This window comes from Heterodontus francisci, chromosome 8 (genome assembly GCF_036365525.1).
Source record: "Heterodontus francisci isolate sHetFra1 chromosome 8, sHetFra1.hap1, whole genome shotgun sequence".
Classification (NCBI taxonomy): Eukaryota; Metazoa; Chordata; class Chondrichthyes; order Heterodontiformes; family Heterodontidae; genus Heterodontus; species Heterodontus francisci.
In genome coordinates this window covers 101578627-101587486 of record NC_090378.1, presented here as the reverse complement: position 1 = coordinate 101587486, position 8860 = coordinate 101578627, and positions in this window count along the sequence as shown.

Genomic DNA, 8860 nt, shown 5'->3' with positions numbered 1-8860 from the left:
TTGAAAGGGGAAGTCAAGAGGAAAATATGATTGACAAAGAGAGAACATGAGAATAGAATGGCAGTTAACATAAAAGAAAACCCAAAAATCTTCTACCGGCATATAAATAGTAAGCAGGTAGTAAGAGGCAGTGTGGGGCCTATTAGGGACAAAGAGGGTAACATATGTTTCGAGGCACAGGGCAGGGCTGGAATACTTAATGAGTACTTTGTACCGTTGTTTGCTAAGGAAGAGGATACTGACAAAATATGGTGGAGATAACGGATGTGTTGAAAATTGATCGGCAGGATATACTGGAAAGGCTGGCTATGCTTAGAGTGGATAAGTCACCTGGTCCAGATGGCTTTTATCCCAGGTTACTTAAAGAAGTGGGAGTGGAGATAGCGGTAGGGCTTGCCATAATCTTTCAGTCTTTCCTAGGTATGGCGGAGGTGCCAGAGGAATGGAGAATGGCAAATGTGACACCCTTATTCAAGAAAGGGTGTAAGAACAGTCCTATGTACTACAGGCTAGTTAGTTTAACGTCAATGGGGGGTAAGGTTTTAGAAACAATAATCAGGGAAAAAAATCAACAGGCAATTGGAGAGGTGTGAGTTAATCAGGGAGAGCCAACACAGATTTGTAAAAGGCAGATCGTGTTTGACTAATCTCACTGATTTTTTAAATTATGTAACAGAGAAGGTTGATGACGGAAAAGCAATGGATGTTATCTATATGGATTTTAAGAAAGCCTTTGACAAAGTACAACATAAAAGGCTGGTTACCAAAATTGCGACATATGGAATAGGAAGGTCAGTGTCAGCTTGGATGAAAATCTTGGCTTAAGGGCAGAAAACAACGAGTCATGGTAAATGGTTCTTTTTCAGACTGAAGAATGGTAGACAGTGGTGTTCCCCAATTTCAGTGCTAGGACCACTGATTTTTTGATATAATTCAATGCCGAGGATATTGGAATACAGAGTAAAACTTCAAAATTTGCTGATAATACTAAACTTGGAGGTGTGGCAGATAGTGAGGATGATATCAATTGACTGCAATAGGACAAAGATAGGCTAGCAGAATGGGCAGACAAGTGGCAGATGGAATTTAATACTGAAAAATGTGAGGTGATATATTTTGGCAAAAAGCAAAGGGAGAGACAATGTAGACTAAATGGTATTGTTATAATGAGTGCACAGGGACAGAGGGTCTTGGGGGTTCATGTGCTTAGATGTTTAAAGGTGGCAGGATATATTGAGAGAGTAGTTAGCAAAGGGATCTTGGGCTTCATAAGTAAAGGTATTGAGTACAAAAGTAGAGAAGTTATGCTGAACCTTTATAAAGCCCAGGTTAGGCCACAACTAGAGTATTGCATCCAGTTCTGGTCACTACACTTTAGGAAGGATGCGAGGGTGCAGAGGAGATTACCAGAATGGTTCCAGGGATGAGGGATTTTAGCTACAAGGTTGGGTTGGAGAAGCTGGCACTGTTCTCCTTGGATCAAATGAGATTGAGGGGAGATTTGATAGAGGTGTACAAGATTCTGACAGGTTTGGATAGGGTCGACAAAGCAAAGATATTCCCATTAGCTAATGGTACAATGACTAAGGGACAAAGATTTAAGGTTCTGGGCAAGAGATGTAGGGGGGTGTGAGGAAGAACTTTTGTACGCAGTGAATGGTGATGACCTGAAACTCGTTGCCTACAAGGGTGATGTAAGCGGAGACAATGAATAATTTCAAAAAGAAATAGGATGGGCGCTTGAGGGAAATAAACTTACAGGGCTAAGGGGATAGAGCCGGGGAATGGGGCTGACTGCAGAGAGCCAGCATGGACTCAATGGGCTAAATGACCTTCTTCTATGCTGCTGTGACTCTATGACCCTATGACTTACATATTTAGTGGTGCCAATGTGGGGCCTGATCAAGGAAAATGGAAGAGAGGGTAGAGCAATATTTGGGTAAGAAATTACCTTTGAAAGAGGGATGGGTACGAGTCATCGCGGCTGCATCCACTCCTCTAAAAAAAGCTGAGGAATGCGAGGAAACTCCCATGGCCAAGAAAAAGCTAAAATGGGTCCGCCCTGTGTGGTTGTTAGCATATAAGGGAAAAACACAACCGCTAATGCAGGAACATCAGCAACATGTTGAAAGCTTTCAGGAGAAAGCTAGACAGGAGGGAGACAAAGAAAGCAAAAAGATGACGACAAGTGCAGCTACCTAGAGGTACAGGCAGTGATTTGCAATGTGAGTGTGGACCATTACAGAAGAAGTGGATAGTAAATGGGAAGAAAATAGTCAAGTGTCTCAAGGGTGTAATTACTTAAAGATGGCATTCCGGGTGCTGCGAAAGCTGCACAAGGAACTCAAAATGTTTGCTGATCATTCAGCATGCAAGTAAGGAATCAAACGACTGCAGCACAAGCTACAGAGACAGAGAGGTATTGTCTGTCCGATGGCAGGGGCTGTGAAGGAAGGAAATTCATTAAACAAATGTTGGGAGAAGGCAGAAAAGGAAGTTGTGGAAGGTGAAGACAAAGGTCGTGGTAGTACAGGACGAGGAGTAGTGCATCTGGAACGGCACATGCAAACGACACTGGTGGCTGGGGGAAACCCAATAGTTTCATATTATGATGAAGGTTATACTCCCTCACAATTAAGGGTTGCAGTAAGGGAGGGAGTGAAGATGTAGAAGGGCACTTTTTGCACTTCGAAATGATGGCACAAGGCAGAGTTTTGATGAATGGGGAAGAAAAGTGCTTTTTGGTCTGGATAGGCGGTTCTGGCTGGGCTACCTCAGGACACAGAGTATGCCCGACCCACAGTAACATGGGACAACACTAAACAACACATTCGAGAAGCTTGTGGGTATGGAAGGGGTGATCCATTTAAGATCAAATCACTTAAGATGGCACAAACTATGCAGGAAGAGGAGGTAACTCCACAAGTTTTTGCGAGCAGATTGTGGCCTGTTTATAATGAAACACAAGGGGGAGGGTTGGATCAGAATCAATTGGCAGGAGACAATCTCCGCCGATGGTTAAGAGCTCTTACAGTTCAAATGGAACCCGTTATGAATACAGCCATGTCATGGGAGACTCAGGCATGACAGAAGCTCGAGTGTTGAGGAAGTTGATTATGTTTTGGGAGGATAAACAGCACAAGCAGAATCGTAACAAGGTAGAAAGGGGGAAGAAAAGAAAAGCACAGGAGATGAAACCCCAGGTAACTCCAGACCCCGGCCCTGAAACAGAGCCAGCGGAGACAGTGGAGATATGAAGGAGAAAAGCTGGGAGGGGCCACCTGTGGGAAAAACGAGTGCAAGTAACCAGCCAGGCAGAGATAGCAAAGAGTGCTATAACTGTAGGAAATTCTGTCATCTAGCACGGGAGTGCTATGAGCCGAGGAATAGGGAAGGACTGAGAAAGAATTCTGAGGGTGGGGGATCTCAGGATGTAATAATGCGTCTGGCCATGCCTTGGAGAAGGTAGTAAGCCAGGCTGGAGGTAAATGTCATTCCACCAAGGTAGGAGACAGAGAGGAACCTAAGCTGGAACCCACCACACCTTCTGAGCAATGAAGGGGCTGTAACAGCCAGTTATCATACCTGTGCTTACTCAGGTATGACAACCAGGGAAGACCAAGCAGAGATTTACATGCAGAAGGAAAGAAAGGGGAATACCTGGTAGATACAGGGACATTGTATACTGTAGTCCACGTGAAGGAAGTCCAATTGGTCAAGCGACGAACCCTACTTATTGGGAGGATTTATGGCAAATACGCCGGCTGGCACGGTATCCAAACCGCTTTGCATACAAGAGAGACCACTCAAAACAAAGTGGGTATGTATTAATGAATTGAGGTGAGGAGAGATGAATATTGGGATCAGACTGTCTGGAAGCAAATGGGTTAGTGATAGATCTAGTTAATCACAGTTTACGGAAGGGAAGTGAAGGGCAGTGCATTTTGCTGGAATCGGCAAGGAAAGGTGTGTGTAGTTTCAGTAGAGGGAGCACATGACTGGGAGGTATTAGTGAAAAGGAGCTCGGAGTGGCGTAAAGTTGGTATAGACCAGGAAAAGGGGGCATTTTCCCAATAGAAACCTGACTGCGGGAGAATATCAGGAGTAGAAGTGGTAGTAGAGGGAGAGCTTCTGAAAACCCCAGAGAGGCAATAAAATTTCCCCAAAGAAGCAGAGATGGATTTAGAGAAAGTGGTAAAGTCCCTCGTGGCTCCACGGGTCTGAAGACTTCTGGCAACACATGTAAATTCACCGATTTGGCCTGTTAAGAAACCAGATGGTTCATGGAGGATAATGGTAGATTATAGGCTATTAAAATAAGAACATTCCAGGATGTCTCCCAACAGTTGTTGCTGTGGCAGATTTGATTAGCCATATAACAAGCTCTGTGGAAGAATGCACAGTGTTGGATATTTCAAATGGGTTTTGGTCGTCTATTCCGATCAGAAAAGAAGATCAGTACTCATTTACCTTCACCTTTAAAGGGCAGCAGTACACGTGGGCATGTCTGCCACAAGCATTTCATAATTCCATTAATATTCCATCAGTAAATGCCTTAGTGTTTAGAAGGGTTCTCTGGCAGGGACAAGCTGATCCAGTATGTGAATGATTTGTTACTATTCACACAGACTCTTGAGAACATATGGCATTGTTGAAGGAGTTGTTGCAGGTTGAAGGTAAACCCAAAAAAGTCTCAGATGGGGTAAAGGAGGTACAATGTTTGAGGCTGACACTGAGACCAGGAGACAGAGGCATAGATGAGGCAAAAATAAAAGTGGTACAAGAGCTAGCGATACCAGAGGATGCTTTGGCTTTTAGATCATTTTTAGGACTGACGGGATATTGCCATGAGTTTATAAAAATTATGTACGTATAGCTAGACCTTTGTGCAAATGCGAGTGACAGAGGAATGTGACAGGGCTTTCACACACCTAAGGAAAAGCTGCAAACAGCCCCAGCTTTAGGAACAATAAACCCTACGCAGAATTTCTGGCCAGAGTGTGCAGCCACAGAAGCTAGTTTAAGTGCAGTACTGTTTCAAGCAGCCCATGGGAAACTTGAACCAGTGACATGTGCTTCTCAGACATTAACTCTGATAAAAATGGCATACTTATCATGGGAGAGGCATCTGTTAGCTAGCTATTGGGCAGTTAAGCAATTTGCTGTACTTACAAGAATGGCCATGGTAACCTTGAAAACAAGACATACTCTGATGAGATTATTGAATGACGGGAGAATTAAAGAAGGCACGGTGCCCAGCCCTACCATTAGTAGATGGACTGTATTGGGGTCACATGCTCTTTAGGTGAAAACATTGAACCACCTGACTCTCACAGTAAATATGGGGTACATAGGAAAACCAATATACAGTAGAGGGGGTGTAGGAAATAGAAGAAGGGGAGAGACATCTTTGTAGATGGACCCAGTTATGTGGAAAATAGAGAAAGGCAGACATCATATGGAATCTGGGCTTGAGTAATGAGATAGCTGTGTCACTGAAATTACAGAATCATCTGAGTTTTTTTGTATTAATTTTTATGGGATGTGGGTGTCGCTGGCCAGGCCAGCATTTATTGCCCATCCCTAATTGCCCATGAGAAGGTGGTGGTGAGATGCCTTCTTGAACCGCTGCAGTTCATGTGAGGTGGGTACATCCACAGTGTTGTTTGGAAGGGAGTTCCAGGATTCTGACCCAGCGACAGTGAAGGAATGGTGATATAGTTCCAAGTCAGGATGGTGTGTGGCTTGGAGGGGGAACTTGCAGGTGGTGGCGTTCCCATGCATTTGCTGCCCTTGTCCTTCTATGTGGTAGAGATTGTGAGTTTGGAAGGTGCTGTCTCAGGAGACTTGGTGCATTGCTGCAGTGCATCTTGTAGATGGTACGCACTGCTGCCACTGTGCGTCGGTGGTGGAGGGAATGAATGTTGAAGGTGGTGGATGCGGTGCCAATCAAGCAGACTGTTTTAGTTTTAGAGATACAGCACTGAAACAGGCCCTTCGGCCCACCGAGTCTGTGCTGACCATCAACCACCCATTTATACGAATCCTACACTAATCCCATATTCCTACCACATCCCCACCTGTCCTTATATTTCCCTACCACGTACCTATCCTAGGGGCAATTTATAATGGCCAATTTACCTACAAACCTGCAAGTCCTTTGGCTTGTGGGAGGAAACCGGAGCACCCGGAGAAAACCCACGCAGACACAGGGAGAACTTGCAAACTCCACACAGGCAGTACCCAGAATTGAACTCGGGTCGCTGGAGCTGTGAGGCTGCGGTGCTAACCACTGCGCCACTGTGCCGCTCATATGCAGACTGCTTTGTCCTGGATGGTGTTGAGCTTCTTGACTGTTGTTGGAGCTGCACAGCAAGCAACGTTAGCTGCTGTTGCATATGTAGTAACCCACCCAACTGAGTTCCCACCACCATATACTGTCTGTATGGATTCTATGTTTGTTTGTAATTCACTGACAGCATTTCTAGTGATTAGGGAAAAGTGAGGAATTAGATCCGCAGACAAGAAACACCTCCTAAGTGGCCCTGACATGAAGATGATACTGCTGGTGATCAGGAACAATAAAGGGAAATATGACTTTTTTATACACAAAGTGAAGGCTCGCGCTAAGAAAGAGCTGAGATGGGAGGGAAACAAGAACGCAGACATGCTAGCAAAGGAGGGCACTGTAGGAGGAGTGCCTTGGGATCCCTGGAAGGAATAGGTGAAATAGCAATGATGGCAGTGAGCCAGTGAGAGTGAGTGATCTTACGGAAATGCAAAAGGAAGACCCAGTACTCAGGGAGATATTAAGCAAACTAGAATATGGGGAGACGATTGAGGACCTGAAATGGGAATCAAAGCAGGAATGTTATTTAAGAATGACACATGGGTGGTGCCCAGAGGAAGGATTTTCTCTGATTAGTGCACATGGGATGAGGAGCAGGGCTTCCTAGTGCAGAGGAAACATAGAAAAGAGTGAATGCGGTGGGATGGTGGCCTCATTAGAGACAAAGGCTGGAATTTTACATCGGGCCGGTGGCCCCGCCCACCAGCAGAAAAAGATCCCTGGGCCTGGAAGCCACACCGTAATTTTACATGGCTGTTACGACCAGATGAGAAAGGGGTCTAGGGTTCCCTCTCAGCCTTCACCTGGTCTTACTGTAACAGTGTTTAATTTTAAACACACTGTGTTTTTAGCTTCCCCTTGGTGAATCCTTGTTCACTGCTTTCCAATTATAACGCAAAGAAACCAGCACAAACAGGTTTCATAGGTTAAAAGAAGAAAGATTTAAAGTTATTAAACTTAAACCCTAATTCGGTTGAAGCCTACAGATGCACGACAGACCCACGATAGCATGCATACACGATATATACATGCAAATAGAGACAGAAAAGAGCAGAAGGAAAAAAAAGTGAAAGGTTTGAGGCAATATCTGAAGAGTTTTTGTTAGGGTTCTTCGAGATCACTGGAGAGTCCTTGATTGTAGGTAGATCTTGCTTTTTGTTGGGGCCCAGTATTCTTCTTAAATCTTGTTTGCTGCAGGAGACTTTTCTCTCTTGGGGTTCATGTATCTTCAGTGGATTCGAAAGCATGTGAGAAGGAGATGGGAGCAGACAGGAGAGGTCTTCTCAGTCCAGGAGCAAATCGACAATCTGAGTTCAAATTGTTTGTACAATTTAGAAAAACCTAGGTTGCCAAACAGGTTAGTCATGTGACTAACTGGTCTGACTGCGTCTTGGATTGTATCACCTTAGCAGTCTCTGGAATGTTCCCCTTACACATAATACCTGGTGATAAAAAGTCAATTGTGGGTTGAATGTGTCAGGGAATGGTCCTTTGTTCTTCCAAGCACTATCTGTTAATACGCAAATGTCTTTTCCAGCCATGGCTGATCTGTTTAAAAAGTCCTTTCTTCACTCCAGTAACAGTTTAAAATCAATATTCATGACAAAATTAATGTGCCTCATTCTCGGCAGGTGCGAGCCTAACATCCATTTAATTCATTCCATGGGTCTCCTAACTTTCCAAAGAAAGTCTCAGACATACAGACCTCATGGTCAGCTGCCTGCAGTGCCAATGCAGTCTCCTCTGGGGGAACTGGTTTGATCATGGCCTGATCCACTACACATTCAGGGAAACTGCAGGGGTCCGTCTCCTGCCACTGCCCTGTCTCTATGACCTCCTGCCGTCTTTCTTTCACTATTGGGGGGGCTGCCACCTTCACCCCCGCCAGATCATTACCTAGGAGCAGGTCAACCCCATCCACAGGCAAACTAGGGACAATCCGTACAATCACCGGTCCAGAAACTAGGTCGCACTCTAGGTGTACCCGGTGTACAGGTACAGGCTTACGCTACCCTCCAATATCATTCACCACCATTCCGGTGTTCACTGCACTCTCTGGGGGAAAGTTCAGGCCTTTTCCGAGTAAAAGGGATCGAGTGGCCCCTGTGTTCCTGAGAATTACTATGGGCTTGCTTGCCCCACTCGAGGGGTATGGGGTTACTTTCCCTTCGGACGCAAATCCCTGATAGCCTTCAGGAATCCTATTAAATTTTCCTGCACTTGCAGCCATAAGCTTCCTGCATCTCGCTTTTACTGCAGTTAAAGCTGTGCTTTCCATCAGGGTCCTTTCTCCTTCACTGAGCAGGTGGGCCCTGATTACCCCTACAGGTTTTCCTTTAGTTTCCAGCAGTCAACTTTTAAATGCCCCATTTTATTACAATGGAAGCACACAGGTCTCCAAGTCTCACTCTTGCTCACAGCACCTTCCTTTTTGGCTAGAGGAGGGGCCCCGTGTCTCCTGCTTTTCTTTCTCTCCCAGGACTGCTTGGGCTCCTATCACCTTCCCACCCT